This window comes from Lissotriton helveticus, chromosome 9 (assembly GCF_964261635.1).
Source record: "Lissotriton helveticus chromosome 9, aLisHel1.1, whole genome shotgun sequence".
Classification (NCBI taxonomy): Eukaryota; Metazoa; Chordata; class Amphibia; order Caudata; family Salamandridae; genus Lissotriton; species Lissotriton helveticus.
In genome coordinates, this window is record NC_136070.1 from 613,373,208 (window position 1) to 613,392,715 (window position 19,508).

Consider the following 19,508-nt stretch of genomic DNA (forward strand, 5'->3'; position numbering starts at 1 on the left):
AAAGACATATGGCGGGATTTTACAAGTTAAAAACTGCCCCAGTTTAAAAATATGGGCCACTTTTTAGAGCTTTCTAATAGGGGCCACTTTTATTTTGGTGCCCATGCTTATTTTCTGTTCTATTCTGACCTGGCATCTAGGTTGAAGTTGATGGAGCTTTTCATACTACTAGAAATTTAAATTTTAAGAGCAGTGTTAATCCCCTATGGGTTTTGTTGCTCCTTAAACTGAATTTGTCCACCATAATTCAATGTCATTTATTTACAATGTAAATAGTAATGTACATTAGGCTTTACAATGAAAACAAGCCACAAATTTAAAAATAAACAATGTAGGTTTATTAAAGCATTTAGATCAACTCAGAAAGCAAATTAAATGGCTATGATCAGTCATTTAAATGAAGAAATATCATGATTCTCAGGATAAAATGCAGAAAATGTGTAGGTAGACCCAAGTAGAGTCAGCTATAGGAAATAAAGTTATAAATCAGAGGTCAAACCAACAGAATGTTGTCTCCTAAGGGAGAGTGAGCCCAAAGCAAAATACAAAAAAACCCATTCATAAATACAGTTTTGTTTTGCAGATTTATATAGGGCGAACTTGATCCAAAGGTATTTGAGTACTTTACATGAGCACCAGTTATGTTACACAAGACACATTCATTTTTGGTAGGCACAGGGAGATTACGTGATTTTCCCAGAATCACAGGATGTTGAGGTCATGTCGAAATTGCGTCCAGTATTTGCTTACCCGGTGTAGTGAAGAGTTAGACTGCAGTAAGGATTCAATGTAACTTTGTCCATATGTTTTTGAAAGACACTGGCAGCTGACGCCAGGCCGAACGGCAATCTCAACTATTTGTCTGCGCCATATGTAGTGACAAAAGTGGTTAATTCTTGAGATTCCTTGGCTAATGCAACCTGATGCTGCCCTTAAATCAATTAAAGAAAACCACTTTGCCCTCCTAGATTGGCTAACAGCTCCTCTATCCTTGAGAGGGGATGGCAATCAATAAGTACACAGGCGTTTAAACTCCTTAAGTCCGTGCATAGCTTAATTTCCCTAGACCTCCTGCGTGCAACCACAATGGGCATGACCCAAAGTGATGAATCACAAGGTTCAATTACAGCTTGCTCACAAAGGTTATGTAGAGTGTGTTTTAACTCTTCCTATACACTTAATGGGACGGGTCTCACTTTGTGTACAACAGGTTGAGCTTGTGGTTTTAGCCTAATACAATGTTCAAAACCTTTTACACCACCTACTTGTTCCCAAAAAAGATCCTTGAACTCACTGAGGTAGTCTTTAACGGGATCAGTAACACAATTGATTTGATCCACAGACAGGTCTCCCAAAACAACTGGAACATCAGCACTAGGTTTCAATAGTAGACTCATTTTTGCCTGATCCTGCCATCCCAAAATGTTCTTTCTTTTCACTGCAACGTAAACTTTTGTGAAAGTATCCCTACCCAAAGAACTGACTTTGGCTGAGAAAAACCCTAGCATCTCAATGTCTTTCTCACCGAAAGCCTTAGGGTTTACATCAGTGGTGTCAACAACCTAACCCAGTGCTACAGAAATGTGGTAACTCTAAGGGTGGTGATGGGAGATCCAGAATCTGCCATGAACTCCAATGTGACACCATCAATAACAGTTTTGCCCGTGGGACTCTTAACCTGTGTTTGAATCGAATTGCACTCAATGGTTAGCACAAAATTATTGATTGACTCTGTACAATTGTCTATTTCAGCGTCCACACTATTTACTCTAACCGTGTTTTTGTTACTTCTGCAAACGGATTGAAAATTACCAATTTTTTTGCAAAATAGACAACACTTTCCAGCAGGTGGGCACCAAGAAAATGTACCAAAGTGGTTCTTAGAACCACATCTAAAACAAACACTAAAAACGTTCTTTTTTTTGTAGTTCATGAACTGAGCGTCCACCAGACAAACAGGTTCTGCTTCTTGAATTCCATCAATAGTCAGCGCACCTACAAAGGCATCAGCATGGAATACAGCATGGAAAAGCGCTTAGAGACCCTGGGGTGATAATGCGCTATATAAATTGAAATAAATAAATAAAATAAATACTTTTGAAGAAATAAGAGACCTTTCACTACTTTTAGCTAAATCAATGACCTCGCCAAGTGTAGGATTGTGACAACTCAACAATCTTTCTTCTATCTTACGAGATGAGCATCTAAACACAAACGGATCCCTTATACTTGTTTGTGTCAATGTTAGCGCCAAATTCACAGATAGAAGCTAGAATCCTTAGAGCCGCAATTTATTCTCCTACTCTCTCATCGTCAGCTTGTTTGTGCTTGAAAAAACGGTGGCGTTCTAACATAATGCTGGGTTCTTCTGAAAACTGCTGACGTAAACGTATAACAGCCTCAATTTACACCTTCCACTGGGTATCACCAGACTGACCTGCAGGTGCATGAATTGCTGGTAAATTGTCAAAAATGTGCTGCGCTGCAAGTCCTAAACTGCTATACAGTAACGCAAATTTCCTTTGAGTGCTGTAATCACCAGCATCTATGGCCACAATATGATTTTCAAATAGCCTTAATTAATGTGATAATTTAATAGCAGGTTTGCCTGGATGAGCCAGAAATGGTGGTGGCTGAGTCATTTGCTGTGAATAAGTCATTTCCAGTATACCAGAAAATAGTACAAAATGTTCAAGTGAGCAAATAAGTAAGCAAAGATTTTTAAGGTGTAAATAGCTGTACTGAAATGTCATAAATACCTTGGAGACGCACAGGATGTGGAAGAGGCTGAAGAAAACTGGGAATTTCCTTGCTGTACAAACTGAAAGCAAACAACAACTTTGCCGGTATAGCAACAATGCTTGCCTCTAGTAGCAACACTCAGTGCTGCTCTCCGTGAATTTAAACCAATGCAAGATGGCTGCCATGTTGAACACGTGATGACATTGTCGCGTTAGATCTGAATGAAGTTGTAGTGCGCTCCTGGTGCGCGTGAGTATTGAGCATGTGCACCACGGAACGAGCACGATGCAAAGAGCTGGCAATCCAAAATTAAATATGTTGGTAATCAGTGGCAAAGAAATCCAGGAGATGCACATAAGAGAGACAAATAGCAAATCCAGGCCATCCATAGCACAATATCTGAGGGAATTAGTGTGAGAAGATGGCCTGGTATATGCTGTCCACTAATTAAAGTGGGCACCTTGTACCAGTCCACACGACCCTTATGATGTATGAGGTCAAAGATAACCTTTAGAAAGCTATCCTAGTGGTAGCTGTGGAGAGCAGCCTTCAAGCTTAATCTTGAAGGAATGTAAAGCAGCTTGTTTTACCTGAATATCACCTCCTGAAGGACTAAATGAAAGGAGAACCACACAGTAGTTATATAAAAATATGTATGTATTAATATAACTATCTCTACTAATCTCTACACGAGATTAGAACATGAAGCACACATTACTGACTCGATAAAACATTTGCAAGTAGCACAAACACAGCGGGCTCCAGGGGGAGACCAAACCATATACAAAAAAAATTGTATAACAATCACGACTTCAATAGACACAGGGCCTAGAGCATGTAGAACCGCTGGGACTCCAAGGAACCACCCATGGTAGTGACACAGGGAGCCCACGGAGGACGGGGGCAGTGTGGAAACAGGACTGCATGCTCCGTACAACTCTATGGGAAAGTTGCGGTTGTAAAGTTAAAGTTTAAGGACACTTCTACGAGGACTTCAAGCAAACCCTTTGGAACAAAGGAGGTTCTAGAACCACCCACCAGTGAATACCGAAGTACCCGTATCACCTATCCCAGAGGAGCCGGGCGCATAGGGGTCAAGTGGTGTTGGAAACCTTTGTTGTTTTCAATGGAGAGCTGCAAAGAAGTACTGCTGCCAGGAAGGCGAAGAGTGTCCGGTGGAATCCAAGCCGGGATTCTAGGTGAGAGGAACCTGAAAGAAGAGGGGACAGAGTCTGGGTCACGTCTGGTCACCAGGGGCTTGGTAGTCTAATGCCCACCGATGTTGGGTGCTTCAGGTGTGAAGAAGGGAAGCTTGACTCTGCAGCCACGGGGACTAGGAGACATTGAGGATGACCAGGATCCGGAGGTGAGTTGTCCCACGAAGGATGTTGAGTGCTGAGGGGTGGGTGTCCAGCTGGAGCACCAACAAGCCTTGGCAAATACAACCAACGGTATCAGAGCAAACAGGTTACGGTGTGGACCAGCAAGGTCCAGGGGTCTCTCCAAGCAATGGGGAGTCAGGGCATGTCTGGAGCAACCATGTAAGCCAAAGAACAAACAAGGTGACCTTTGCCAGGACCCACAGGCCAACGAACCAGGGATATTGAGGAGACCTCAAGTGAGTTTGCAAAGCACCAGCCCACAGAGCACTCGGTGAGTGGAGGCCAGAAATCTTTGGTGCAAATGGTGCTTGGGGTCAGGACTATAAGGAGTCCAATGCACAAGCTCGGGATTTGGCAATAGGCATATGCATTTGCAAATGTACGCAGTGCACAGGGGTTTGAGTTGCACGGTCCCCACGAGGGATACTGGTCTCAGAATCGCTGAGAGGTCAGATCTACCTCAGGGACCTTCGAGAAAGCACCTCCTGTGTTGCTGAAATCTTCGTAGTCTGCAGGAGCTCTGGAGAAGCAAGCTGGTCAGATGCGCATAGGTGCCTCCTACTGCAGGGGAGTAACTCCTTTACTCCAAGGAAGATTCTTCAGTCGTACAATCATAGTGCAGGCAGTCAAAGTACTTGGGTTCTTCTTAGCAGAATCTTGTCCAGGTAAAATCTAAAGTCCTGTAGCCAGGTAACCCACTTTATACCCATGGGAAGGGGTTGGAAAGATTCTAGGGACCCTCCTAGGGGAGGGTAGGACAGAGGGAGGTCTACACCCATACCTTTGTCCAGTTTTGCACCAGAGCAGGAGCCAATGGTTTCCAGAACTGGTTTGAGCTGGACTATGCACAGGGACACCAAATGTGCCCCCAGAGCAAACTTTCTGGCACTCTCAGAGTGCACCCCCGCAGCCCCTATACACTAAACCCTGTCTGGCAGGTGATTACAGCTCCCTGTGACAGGATGCCTATTGTCATGCCTTCATCTGCTCGAGCTTGGCTGAGCAGAGGCAGCATCCATTTTGTGCTGCCCTGGTCGAGAAAGCTGGCACCAGGTAGATCGGTGACCCGCAGTAGTGGTTTCAGAAGGGTGGAATCATACCTCCCACATCAGTTACTGGTGTGGAGGTTTGATTCCAGGGTGTTTGAGACCAAACACAACATGTTTCTAAGCAGCTGTTTTAAGTTAGCATTCACCGCGAGGTTATAATGCACTTAGACCTATATGTCTATCTGCTTCACAGACTACCCCAGAGATTGGTCTCCGAAGGCAGCAGAGGGGCCCTACTCGTGCAGGGGCACTCTCTCACGTAAAACCCACCACCCTGCCTTCAGGATTGATAAGGCCTGCCATAGGGGTGACTGATAGGTTTTTAAGTGTAGTGATCTAGATAGATATAGTGAACCTATATCTAAGTAAGTGGTGCAAGCACCAGCTTACACAGGCTGCTGTAGCAGACCTGTTGTGTCATTTTGAATGGCCTTTCATGGGTTGCATAATACATGCTTCAGCCCATGGGAGGCCTCTGGAGCACCTATGCCCTGGGTACATGGTGTACCATATACTAGGGACAGACTAGTCCAAAAACAGTGACACATCAGCAAAAAGTAGGGGTAGCTATAAGCAGATCCCACTTTCCTACAATGAGGGAGCTCAAAAAAATGAACGGTCACGCCGGTGGGCTTCAGGAAGCAGCGGGTCCATTGGTCCTGAATATGTAGTGAAGAGGCACACCGCCATAAGTATTCATGCTAACTTTTATTCCAAAGTATGGAGCCCCCAATGCACTGCAACAGGTCAGCAGGAATCCCAACTGACAATGATCAAACTGCCTGGAATATCCATGCTCACTGCTCGCAGAGCACGAGTAGTACTTAAACATACACATCTACTGAAAAGCAACAGAGTACGAGGACGCGCACAGCTCTAAACACGTGTCTGTCGCTCCATAAATGGTATACAACGCTACAAGCAAGTTATACACGTTCATTACACCTGGTAATACCAAAGCTGGAAATAGCATGCTACTCAGCATGACAGCAATCCGCTGTCACTGCAGTCCGGAAAAAAGTGCCAAGGCACAAAACAGAGCACGATAGAGACCCGTTTCGAGGCAGCAGGCACATCGATGTACCCTGCTCACACTACTCACAAGTGGAGAAGTTACGGCTTGAGGTCATGCCAGGTGAGCGTTGTAGGGGGAAGGGAAATCCTTTAAAGACAGGCCTGCCAAGTATCACGCATCAGCCGTGACTCTAACGCATTTCAGTGCGGTGATCCGCATCACCGCACTGAAATGCATTGTCACTCATTTTAATGCCACTGACTCTGCTGTACCAGCACCTGAAGTAAGGCCACGCCACGCTGGTAGTGCACGCCTGTGACCTGTGCCGGCGCTGCTGCTCTCTGCAGACACTTACCGGCCCGGGCGCTGCCACCAGCACAGCTAATATTGTGCACTGCTGCGCCAATGAATCTCTTAAAAGCCTGCTGCTTTGAAATACAGAGACACCCTGGTGCCGTGGGGCCTGCTTTCAGTGGTTGCGTCAGTGCAGCGTGATTACTGGCTGTGGTTCCGCGGGGGGGGATGGATGTGACATCACGTTCTGGAATGAAGTGAGGTTAGGGTCAATTCAGGAAGCGAGGACTGGAGGCGTGGCGAGCGCCGGCGGGCATTCTCACAGTGTCCTGTATGTACGTGTCTGCATGCTGTCAGTGTGCTCTGCGCAAATACTGACAGCAGCACCAGCATGGTGCCTGAGAGGCCTCGGCTGCAGAGTGCGATGGTGTGGCTCACTGCCGGGACCGACGCCAGACCAAACTCGCTCATACAGTGGAGGACTCACAGGTGTGTTAACGGGGTGTGGAAATGCTTGCATTATATTTAGACTTAGCCTTATCTTATGGCCAGGTAGGCCGTAAGAAGAAACAGGGTCGCCTTGCAACATTACAGTCAGTGTAATGCAGTGTTGTACTCGCGCGGGTACCAGGCATCCCATGGCAGAGAACCACATAACAGCAAGTGAGCACAGCAGTACTGACTGGCAGCGTGTACTGTTTTTTTTTAACTAACCTAACAGCGCTTTGAAGGCGAATGCCACTGAACCCACACATGCAACGACGTTAATAGCAAAACTGCAAGACCCTATAACTAGAAACAACCTCTTGTCAGACCCAATAAATTTAAGTCAGGCAATTGCTCTGATATTATCCATTATGTGTACAACACAGATACAATAATACCATTAAACATGGTTTTCAAATAGTTTTGATTTATTGTATCGCGAGATTCCGGACACAGACGTCTTCAAATCATGGCAATACCCGACGTCAAGACACGATAAGCGTCATACTACGATCTAGAAAGACGGGCTGATATATGTTTGGAGGACATTGATAAAGAAACCGATCTACTCTAGCCCCTAATTTATACAATAAAGGAAACACGATAAAATCTTCCTCTTTCTCGCCGAGTGAATATGCGATACCTAGACGCCTAATTTATCCTAATACAAACCCACAGATACCCCTTTCAGCCCTCCGTTATACTTGCCCTGAAGGACGTCCCAGCAATCTTTGTAGTAGGACACCCCATGATCTCGCACAAAGATTCATTCGTTGACATTTTCATCACGTACCCACAATATATTTAGACTCCCCACTTTCTTTTGTGGATATTGTTGTTTTCCTTCGGCCCTGATGAAGATGATATAAATACTGTGTCACCGAAACGTACGTAAGCCATTTCTGCACATCTGAGAGACTCATCATAAGAAAAACAACTAAAAGAAAGTCTCTGAAAACTAAGAGGATGAACTGATGTCCCTCATATGAATATGGCTATTTAGCCTAGATCAGCTCAGATGTGTTTTTCTTCTGTTTTCTCCTTTTTCTTTGAAAAATTGTTATGTGTGAGTTAGTGTGTGTGAATAGTTTGACTGAGAAGGTAGCGTGTGTGAGAGTATGATCTGTGATTATAGTTCTAATATGTTCTTCTGTGTTTGTGGGGACTTCTAACTTTTGTCATTTAGAGAAAATATTGTGATACTTGACTTTTATAAAAAACAATCATGTATACTGAATAATGAAAAATGATTTGTTCTTTTTTATGTACTAAAAAAAGATAAAAAGAGTTTTATATACTAAAAAAAAGATGAAAAATATTTTTGTACAAAATAAATCAAAACTATTTGAAAACCATGTTTAATGGTATTATTATATCTGTGTTGTACACATAATGGATAATATCAGAGCAATTGCCTGACTTAAATTTATTGGGTCTGACAAGAGGTTGTTTCTAGTTATAGTTTTCCCTTTTCCCCCTCCTCTTGAACCCTGAAGTAACTAGGGGGTGCCTTGGCTTCACAGCAAAACTGCAAGACCCGACTGTACTTTTTTAAACCACTTCTTCTCTCGGCCTGGCTTTCCCCTTTCTGCCTGTCTTATCTCTAACTCTCTCACGCTCCTCAGAACTTGAATCATTAAACGATTCATTATTGTTCTTTTTCGTGCTCTTTCTGGCTTACTTTTTGTTTTGCTTCCTTTCTTCTTTTTATTAATTCATTTTATCCCTCTATTTCTCGTTCCCTTTCCCCTCTTCTTTACTCAGCACGTCTTTTTTGGGATACATTTCGGAACATGCCTTGGCGACCACTTTGGAAGAGGTCGGAGATAAATTCAGCTCCTATGTAAGTGGGCAGCACAGGGCTGTAATTGGAGATTTTGTCTTAAAAGTATGCAATATTGGCGTAAGACCTTTTATGCAAACATCTATGGGAAATGTCAAAAACACACTGAGTCCAGTGCCTCAAACTGGTTTGTGTGTCAGAAACCACAGTCAGAGGGGGAGAAGACTGGTTGAAGGGCTTTCACTGTTAATTATTGGGGCGGCCACATGTGGAGATATTTCATGGGGGTTTATGAAAGATAAGAGCATGTACGGGCCAGGGAAAGTATAACCGAGACAACACTTTGTTGGAGAAACATTGGCAGAATTGAATTTAAACTAAAACGCAAGTAATCTGTTATCTTGCCAGCGATCTAAAGGTAGCTAGCGCTGGCAGGAACTAAGCTGCCTTCCCGCCTGATTATCCACTGAGCTCCAGACATATCCTTCATTGGGTGCTAAGACCTTTTGAGTCAGCTCAGCCACAGTGGTCAAAATTTCTGTAAAATCATGTAGAGTGTGAGTACGTTGTGCAAGTTCCTAAGAGTTTCTTGTTGCTTAAATGGGTGTCATTTCTGATATTTACATATTTTCAGCGTCTTCATTGCTTGATTTGTGCTAGCTAGAAAGTGTCACTCATAGTTGCTGAATTGTCACTCATAATTACACTGAAATTGTGAAAATGTCACACATTAGCGATCTCAAACCTTGGCAGCTATGTAAAGAGTCATTTTCTCTCTAGATTTCCCTTCTCTTTTTGAAATGCAAGAGCAGCAACATAGTCGTGGTGTCACCAGGGCTTTAAGTGGAAGCTTTTTCAATATTCTATACAAGCCATAGTTGCTGCTTATTTATCTTATGCAACTAACAACCATTGACAAAGACAATAGTCCTGACTTGTAGGTATGCTGTTACTTGTATCATATATCTGGATGCAATGACACAAACAGAAAAATACAAGTCGGGCTGCACACTATGCTAAGCAGCAGTAAGCACAGATTTTGAACGTAGTTTTTAAGCCACGCCCTTAATTACATTGGTCACGCCCCTTTGAGAGACACCCCCCCCCCACACACACACAGTTTTTTCATCCCTCTTTAAGCCCTGTATATTTACACATCAGCGCTCTGAGTCCCTCCAATTCACAGAGGATCGGACATGCTCAATGTGTCTGTTGTGATTACTTTATGTCCGTTCTTAACAGTGTCGTTCAAAGGGGGGGGGGGAGATTAGAGAGATTCTAGCGAACCTTCCCCAGCTCGCCTCATTGCCATTTACGTCAACCAATGAACTACGCCTCTTCACAAGAATGCTTCGTGTTAAGTCAGTGTTTAACTGAATTGTGCGATTTTGAATCGACAGAACGCGCATAGAATATTCCCGCCGTCATATTAGAAGCTACTGCCTAATCATTCGGGGTCTAGTTTTGAAGAACTCGGCGGTGAGGCTCGGCGTTTCTGTTACTGTATTTTGCGCATAACCCTACTTCAAGATGGCCGCTACTTGCTTCGTCACCCAGCGATAATATTTCACTGTGCCCCTACAATGACTTATTAAACTATAAAGTAATTAACTACAAGCGCTCATCTTCTCACAAAATCCAAGTCCGTCCAACAACATGACCTCTGTCAAAGTTGTCAAACGTCTTCGCCATTTAGGTAGAGCACGCGTCCCTCGTACGTTACAGCTGGAAATGACGTAGGCGCAGCGTCACGGAAGTCTTGACTAGGGATCGCCCACTCTTGTGACAGCTGGCGCATCGTGCTGTGTTCTAAAAGCGGCTCACGACGGAGGCGAGTCGTGTGTGCTTCTCTGCGGGGGAGGTATGTGGAGGAGCTTCTATGAAACGGCCAAGGTTATTTTTTTTTTTAGGGCAAGTTGCAGCAACGGTAAAGGAGAGGCGTGTGCGTGGGGGTTTTAGATGAAATTGCCCTCAAAATTGTCTTTGGGGCGAAAAGGTTAGTGCAGTCTGGAGGAGTGTAAAGGGGGTTGCTCTGAGTAGGAGTGGTTTTGGGTCTTGAATCTATAATGCCCCCAGAGCTCTGAAGGTATTGGGGGAGGGGGTGGGTGCTGCGGACGCCTTTCCATTATCACTTTCCAGGCCACCGTGTGAGGGCAGAGAATTGGCACGCGTTCTGAAGATGTTTGTTCGGGAGCCAGATTCTCAAAATGTTGGGACCCGAGACCCTTGTCACGATTTTAAATATGGATTGGGAAAAAGGCAAGGGTAGTGCGCCGAATTTGCCCATTTGTAATCTCTACGCAATTTGATAGTTTTTTTTAATGATTTTAAAATGCTGCTAATTTCGTAGCGAACTCTCTGCTTCTGTCCTTGCTGTCTTCATACTCCCCCGTGTGCACGATAGTGTCCTATCTGCTCCTTGCCCCATTTGCTCTCGTGTTGCCCCCTTGGCTCCCTGGAGCATCAGAACTCACATTAATTACCCTGTCTGCTCCCTGTCACCTCTAAGGACTCACTGCCCTCTCTGCTGGAATGGTATTGTGCACAGCGGGCACACGTTTGCGATGTTTTAATGCAGGGGCAATGAGGGTAGTTGCACAGTCTACAAAGGTGCCCACAGTCAAAGTGATAAGGATAGGCAGAAGACCCGCAGTAATAACCATAGCTTAGTCAGTGAAATTTGGGCAGTTTTGATTCTGAGATTTCCCAATGAAAAAAAGCAGTGGGTCACAGGGTAAATGTGTGGGTTGATGACGTTTAAATGGAAATGGTCTGTTGCCATGAGAAGCAGGGTCAGTACTGTTTTGCATTAGGTGAGCCTGTAGGGCTGATTCAGAGTTTGGCGGACAGGTACTCTGGTGCAGCGGAGTACCCTGTTATCCAACTAAAGGTCTGCCCACCCGATTTTGTGTTGGGCAGACCGCAGGGTTTAAGCTTGATGGAGCGCGGGGTCACCTGCCCGAGATTTTACCATACTCACCTGGGCCCATAAATCAACATACACACTTTGAACAGGTAAACCTACGCTCAGTCAATTTTGTTTAACCATTCAGGACCTATACCATTTGACTTACCAATCCAAGTCACCGGTACCTAAAGTCCTAAGGGATCAAGGGTGTTAGCATAATAGGCAGTAAATAAACATTTACATTCATATAAATAACCACAAACTCGGGAAAGATTTAAACTCTTTATCTATGAAACTTATTAAATGTCAGTGTCCATACTACATTAATTAAAACTTGATCAATCAGCAAGAATATGATTAAAAATTGAAATGAAATGAGAAACATTCCTTAGCATTGAAATATAGGAAGGGTAGAAAAGGGCAAACAATACGATGACAAACCACATTAATTATAATTACCTATAGTGGTGTGAAAAACAACCCTGGCGACGGGCTGCGTTAAAGGACAGAACCCCAAGATGCAGGTACCAGCAGGAAAGAACAGTTGCAAACCAAAATCAGGACAAGTACAGACCAAATTGGATCAGGACAGGACCACCTAAGGCTAGAACCGGCACCCGCAGCTAAAGTACAAACGCCTGCTTTGGACTCTCTCTCTGCAGCTAACAGTTGAACCCCGACAAGGTCACAAAGTCTTTAGATAGAGTGCTCCGCCAGCACCCAGTTCCAAACCCCGATTGGGTTATCAAATCTTCTGACAGAGTGCTTCGCCAGCAGCTCTGCTCCCGATCACCTATTGAGTGCGTTGGGTCATTGACAGGTCAGCTATTCGGACAAGTCGGACAAATTCTCTAGCTACGCCTACTCTAGTTATACTGTTTTCCACGGCAGTGTACCACCCCCCAATGTTGCAAGTGTAAGGATCTCCAAATTTGATTGGACAAGAGATGGGGAGAGATCATCACACCATACTATAATGAAACTTTTACTTCTAAATATTCTGTTAACGTTCTCGCCCATCAAATTTAATTTTCCCATGCATCTTTATTCCACCCAACAATAGATGTTTTTATAGTAATGCAATGTTAACAATATTTTCTTCCTATTGGGGTCAGCAGGTTAGATTCCCAGGCGCATCTTCCAGTGTGCTGTAAGCTTGGCATGGCTTCAATGTAAAATGACTTCAGCTCCTTCTGGAGTTTGACATGCGCAGTGCGGGTTTTCAAGATGGAGTAATAACATCTCCCAGGCCCAAGATTATCGTTACATGAAAAAATAGAAAAGAAACAGTTTTAGAACACAGAATAAATGAATATACTGTATACCACTTATCTCTACTCTATTCCCATTACTTTAATTGAACTATTGCGTTAATGATTAGGCAAAACGAACAGCTTAGCAAAAGCAGCAGTGCAAGCTTCATGCTTGCTGTAACACAGTTCATAAAGGGGGTGGTGATGGACAGAGCATCTGAATTAAGCAGAACACTCCTACCCAGTCAAAAGATCAGGGCTTGATCCATCACCGTTTTTTAGCTCACTGCACCATCCCAGTTCAGAACTTGGCAACATGCAAATTAGTCTGTCCCTGGCCCAGTGCATCATGGGAACAGGGCAGACCAAACTACCAAGCCAATTCTTTACTGGAAAGGAAACAAGCTTCCGGGGACCGGTTTCTGGCATTACAGCCGTCTTCGGCCCGGCTTGCTTGAATCCTGATAGTGCAGTGAGCAAGGGACTCATGTCTGAGCATACCCTTCCACTCCTATAGTGGCCAAAACGATTCATAAAGGGGGTGGTGATGGACAGAGCATCTGAATTAAGCAGAACACTCCTACCCAGTCAAAAGATCAGGGCTTGACCCATCACCGTTTTTTAGCTCACTGCACCATCCCAGTTCAGAACTTGGCTACATGCAAATTAGTCTGTCCCTGGCCCAGTGCATCATGGGAACAGGGCAGACCAAACTACCAAGCCAATTCTTTACTGGAAAGGAAAAAAGCTTCCGGGGACCGGTTTCTGGCATTACAGCCGTCTTCGGCCCGGCTTGCTTGAATCCTGATAGTGCAGTGAGCAAGGGACTCATGTCTGAGCATACCCTTCCACTCCTATAGTGGCCAAAACGATTCATAAAGGGGGTGGTGATGGACAGAGCGTCTGAATTAAGCAGAACACTCCTACCCAGTCAAAAGATCAGGGCTTGATCCATCACCGTTTTTTATCTCACTGCACCATCCCAGTTCAGAACTTGGCAACCATCATGCACTGGGACAGGAACAGACTAATTTGCATATAGCCAAGTTCTGAGCTGGGATGGTGCAGTGAGCTAAAAAACGGTGATGGATCAAGCCCTGATCTTTGGACTGGGTAAGAGTGGTCTGCTTAATTCAGGCACTCTGTTCATCACCACCCCCTTTTCTGCTGTAACACAGAGCAGCCATCTTAGTTCTAGTGCGCAGAAGCGAAAGTTTCCCTCCAAGCCGAGAAAGATGTCATGTCACATGAGTATGACAGAAGCATGCGCAGTAGGAAATCCGCGTAGCAGCGGCCATTTTAGTGCAAGCGGATTATTGTTAGTAGAAACACATAAGCAAGCTTCTTCTAGATACCTAACATGTTGTGAAATGCAATATTAATAAAACAAACATGTTAGTTAGTACATTAACGTTATGTTGAGAGGACGGAATACAAGCAAGTCGCGTTACGTGCGAATCCTTGCTCCATCAAGCTAATTGAGGAGAATTTACTCTATCAGTGTAAAACTTCCGTCCATGTCCTGATGGAGTAGGTGCCATCAGAAGTAAACCATCTAACTGTCCGCCCTATTTAGAGAGAAAGGTCACAAGGCTTTTTTCAAATTTTTTATAAACTGACTGTCAGTGCTAGGTATATACTGATGGTGAGGAACATTTAAAAAAAAAGAAAAAACTACCCCACACCATAGAAGAAAACTGGTCTAGGGGGATCATTAGTTTATATTTGCTTTTTTTTTTTTTTTTAAATCTCCCCCCTTTGGGAGTTTGCTTATGATATTAAAAAACATTTGGAAACGTTTTATACCAGTTGTCATGTTTGATGGAGCTGTCCATTAAACGTTTCCTGCATTGACAGGAACCGCCATGACGGAGGTTCCTGCCAATGTGTAGAGATGTCCGCTGGGCTGGTGCACATCTCTAAATATGGCGAGTCTGCCTTTACTTCATCTGCTGAATCCTAAATCAGCGGTACAAAAGGGGGTGGTAATGGACGGAGCATCTGAACCAATCAAACACTCACACCCAGTCAAAAGATCTGGGTTTAATCCATCACCGTTCTTTAGCCCACTCTGCCACCCCAGTTCAGACATGGCTATATGCAAATCAGTCTGACCCTGTGCCTCATGGGAACAGTCCAGCCCGAACTGCCAAGCCATGCCTTCCCTGGACCGGAAACAAGCTTCCGAGGACCGGTTTCTGGCATTGCAGCCGTCTTCAGCCCGGCTTGCTTGAATCCAGTGGCAAAGTGAGCAAGGGACTCACGTCTGAGCATACCCTGCCACACTTATGGCGGCCAAAAGCGGTACAAAAGGGGGTGGTAATGGACGGAGCATCTGAACCAATCCAACACTCACACCCAGTCAAAAGATCTGGGTTTAATCCATTACCGTTCTTTAGCCCACTCTGCCACCCCAGTTCAGACATGGCTATATGCAAATCAGTCTGACCCTGTGCCTCATGGGAAAAGTCCAGCCCGAAGTACCAAACCATGCCTTCCCTGGACCGGAAACAAGCTTCCGAGGACCGGTTTCTGGCATTGCAGCCGTCTTCAGCCCGGCTTGCTTGAATCCAGTGGCAAAGTGAGCACGGGACTCACGTCTGAGCATACCCTGCCACACTTATGGCGGCCAAAAGCGGTACAAAAGGGGGTGGTAATGGACAGAGCATCTGAACCAATGAAACACTCACACCTAGTCAAAAGATCTGGGTTTAATCCATCACCGTTCTTTAGCCCACTCTGCCACCCCAGTTCAGACATGGCTATATGCAAATCAGTCTGACCCTGTGCCTCATGGGAACAGTCCAACCTGAACTGCCAAGCCATGCCTTCCCTGGACCGGAACCAAGCTTCCGAGGACCGGTTTCTGGCATTATAGCCGTCTTCAGCCCGGCTTGCTTGAATCCAGTGGCAAAGTGAGCAAGGGACTCACGTCTGAGCATACCCTGCCACACTTATGGGGGCCAAAAGCGGTACAAAAGGGGGTGGTAATGGACGGAGCATCTGAACCAATCAAACGCTCACACCCAGTCAAAAGATCTGGGTTTAATCCATCACCGTTCTTTAGCCCACTCTGCCACCCCAGTTCAGACATGGCTATATGCAAATCAGTCTGACCCTGTGCCTCATGGGAACAGTCCAGCCCGAACTGCCAAGCCATGCCTTCCCTGGACTGGAAACAAGCTTCCGAGGACCGGTTTCTGGCATTACAGCCGTCTTCAGCCCGGCTTGCTTGAATCCAGTGGCAAAGTGAGCAAGGGACTCACGTCTGAGCATACACTGCCACACTTATGGTGGCCAAAACCCAGATCTTTTGACTGGGTGTGAGTGTTTGATTGATTCAGATGCTCCGTCCATCACCACCCCCTTTTGTACCGCTGGCCGCCATAAGTGTGGCAGGGTATGCTCAGACGTGAGTCCCTTGCTCACTTTGCCACTGGATTCAAGCAAGCCGGGCTGAAGACGGCTGGAATGCCAGAAACCGGGCCTCGGAAGCTTGTTTCCGGTCCAGGGAAGACATGGTTTGGCAGTTCGGGCTGGACTGTTCCCATGAGGCACAGGGTCAGACTGATTTGCATATAGCCATGTCTGAACTGGGGCGGCAGAGTGGGCTAAAGAACGGTGATGGATTAAACCCAGAACTTTTGACTGGGTGTGAGTGTTTGATTGATTCAGATGCTCCGTCCATCACCACCCCCTTTTGTACCGCTTTTGGACGCCATAAGTGTGGCAGGGTATGCTCAGACGTGAGTCCCTTGCTCACTTTGTCACTGGATTCAAGCAAGCCGGGCTGAAGACGGCTGGAATGCCAGAAACCGGTCCTCGGAAGCTTGTTTCCGGTCTAGGGAAGACATGGCTTGGCAGTTTGGGCTGGACTGTTCCCATGAGGCACAGGGTCAGACTGATTTGCATATAGCCATGTCTGAATTGGGGTGGCAGAGTGGGCTAAAGAACGGTGATGGATTAAACCCAGATCTTTTGACTGGGTGTGAGTGTTTGATTGATTCAGATGCTCCGTCCATCACCACCCCCTTTTGTACAGCTTTTGGCCGCCATAAGTGTGGCAGGGTATGCTCAGAAGTGAGTCCCTTGCTCACTTTGACACTGGATTCAAGCAAGCCGGGCTGAAGAGGGCTGGAATGCCAGAAACCGGTCCTCGGAAGCTTGTTTCCGGTCCAGGGAAGACATGGCTTGGCAGTTCGGGCTGGACTGTTCCCATGAGGCACAGGGTCAGACTGATTTGCATATAGCCATGTCTGAACTGGGGTTAAAGAACGGTGATGGATTAAACCCAGATGTTTTGACTGGGTGTGAGTGTTTGATTGATTCAGATGCTCCGTCCATCACCACCCCCTTTTGTACCGAATCCTAAATCAGGGCAATCTGTCTAGAGTGCCACAGTGGGTGAAAAATAATGGTTTACAATGCTACCCGAGGGATTTCCAGCACTTAGATTAGTTACAAGTATTCGTCCCTTCATCTTTTGGGTGGTTGATTGCCATTAGTAGGCTTGGAAAACTGAAACTGGTGTATCTTTTTAGAGCCACTACTGCCAATAATTGTGACTTTTAAAAAGTAGTAAATTGCATCCATTAAAGGAGGGCATTGATGGGTGCAGATTTGCTACTTTTTTGATCAGGGGCATATTTACAAATAAGTGGCGCACCAAGGCCCAGCAAGCAAAGTTGCTGCACTACATCGTGTCACCTGAAGAGAGCAGAACTGTGCTATCTCTTCAAAGAAATTGTGCAATTATGTGCTCCCCAGCACTTTGGGATGCCTAGCGCCAACACAGGCACCTTTTCTTCATACTGCAAGGATGTCAGCCTTATAGTCAGGATCTTTTTTGTGCAGTAGGCCTGCACAAAACTATGTAAAGAGCATATAATAAGGAGAATTCTTGTTGTTATGCAAGCATCAGGCAGGCATCCCATTTTGGCGCAAATCCATGTCTAATACTCTTTAGGTGCCCTCTGGGTGCATGTCATAATAAATCCATTTCAGGTATCAGTCTGGATTTATTAAGACAAGGTGTTTGATATAATAAACCATGTCATGCAACCTGTAATGGCAGTCTGCATGCAATTTGTATGAGGGTCCCTTGGGGTGGCATAAGACATTAAGACATGCTGCAGCCCTGGGGGACCCTCTGTGGTGCCCTTGCCCAAGGTACTAGGTGTACCATTTACTAGGCACTTGTGGGGGTGCCACAGCGTATAACAATTGTATCACAATTGTTTCTTTTACTTTGTTTTAGGGAAAGAGCATTTTGGCACTGGGACCCGATTAGCAGGCTTCCAGTGCACTTCCAGTCGAAAACATCAGTAATGGTGAGCAAAAAGTGAGCGTGACCATGACAAAAAGAGGCACTTTCCTACAAGCGCCAGCCCCGCCAGTAGGCTGCTCATTCCAGCTGCGCAATAGGAAAGTATAATTCAAAATCAGGTATGGCTAGCCTTCCATTATCGGTAGGAAGTCGTAGCTTGGTCATCGCAATTCTATGGAGCCCCAGATGAGATAAGTCAGCAAACTATCCATCTTTCAAAAGAAGGATTTAGGGAGCCAAATTGGAAGTGCGGTAAAATAGTACAGAATACGTGGGAGGGAAACCATCTTTAACAATGCAACCCTGCCCATAACAAATAGCTAAAGAGTCAGCCAGTAATGTACAGCATGCCGTAGGGAGGTTAGTGCCGTCCTGAAGTTTCCCTTTAAGATGTCAGCCACACTGTGGTAGATGCGAAAACCCGGGTATGGGAATGTGATCGGCTCCCACTGAAGATCGTGTCCTACTTCCGGTGGTATTTCTTGTGTTGCTGGGGCGTGTAACAGGAATGCATTCGATTTATCCCAATACATGCCAATGTCCGACAGGCTACAGAAATCCTTTAAGGCTTGAAAGGTGCCCTCTTCATCAGAGCGTTCACCTTGGAGATACAACAATGTGTCATCTGCGTAGAGGGAGATATAGCGGGGGATGCCATCAAGCAATAAACCTTAATAATATTGACCAGTGTGGAGCATCAGAGCTAGCGGGTCTATAGCCATGGCAAACAGCACCGGCGACTATGGACAGCCTTGTCCTGTACCCCTTTCGACCTGGCAGGTAGCCAAGATGACACCACCAGTCCTAATTCAAGCCATCGGGACATGTATTATAGTTAAGTACGAAACTAAACATAGAGGGGGATTAGGAGCATTTTAAGGCCCAGCATACAGGATCCGTAGAATACTATTTAATACAGTAAGCATGCAATTCCTGGAAAGAGAGGGGGTGGTAGGACGGTAGAATCTATGTCAGGGAAACTGAGACAACCGATCTGGAGATCTGATTGCTCAGAGGCAAGATCCCTTACACACCCATGTGGGTCAGGAGGGTCCTCCGGGGTTCTGGATTGCCTTTGGTGTCATAGGTAAAATCCCATGCTGCCGGCAGAGAATTGAACAATATGAATTTGCCATCCAGCTGCACTCGCAAACTGGCAGGGAACAGGAGAGAATGAGAGATAGCAAGGTGTTGTAATCTCTTGTTAATCTTGATGAAGGATGCGCTGAATTTTTGGACAGCTGCTGTGAAATCCGGGATAATCAAAACC

At 45.4% G+C, this 19,508-nt stretch overlaps 1 long non-coding RNA gene across 14 annotated transcripts in view; it reads left to right on the plus strand.

Moving 5' to 3' along the window:
• Window positions 1-10,493: 10,493 nt before the first annotated feature.
• The window catches only part of LOC144781681 (uncharacterized), a 315,416-nt gene continuing 306,401 nt past the window's right edge, over window positions 10,494-19,508 (plus strand). For 11 of the 14 annotated variants that reach the window (XR_013601036.1, XR_013601043.1, XR_013601034.1 and 8 more), the window contains exon 1: window positions 10,522-10,612. This is a non-coding gene — a long non-coding RNA (uncharacterized LOC144781681). Of the gene's footprint in view, window positions 10,613-19,508 lie in introns of all 14 variants that reach the window. The other 3 variants (XR_013601047.1, XR_013601035.1, XR_013601038.1) reach the window with 3 other exon arrangements.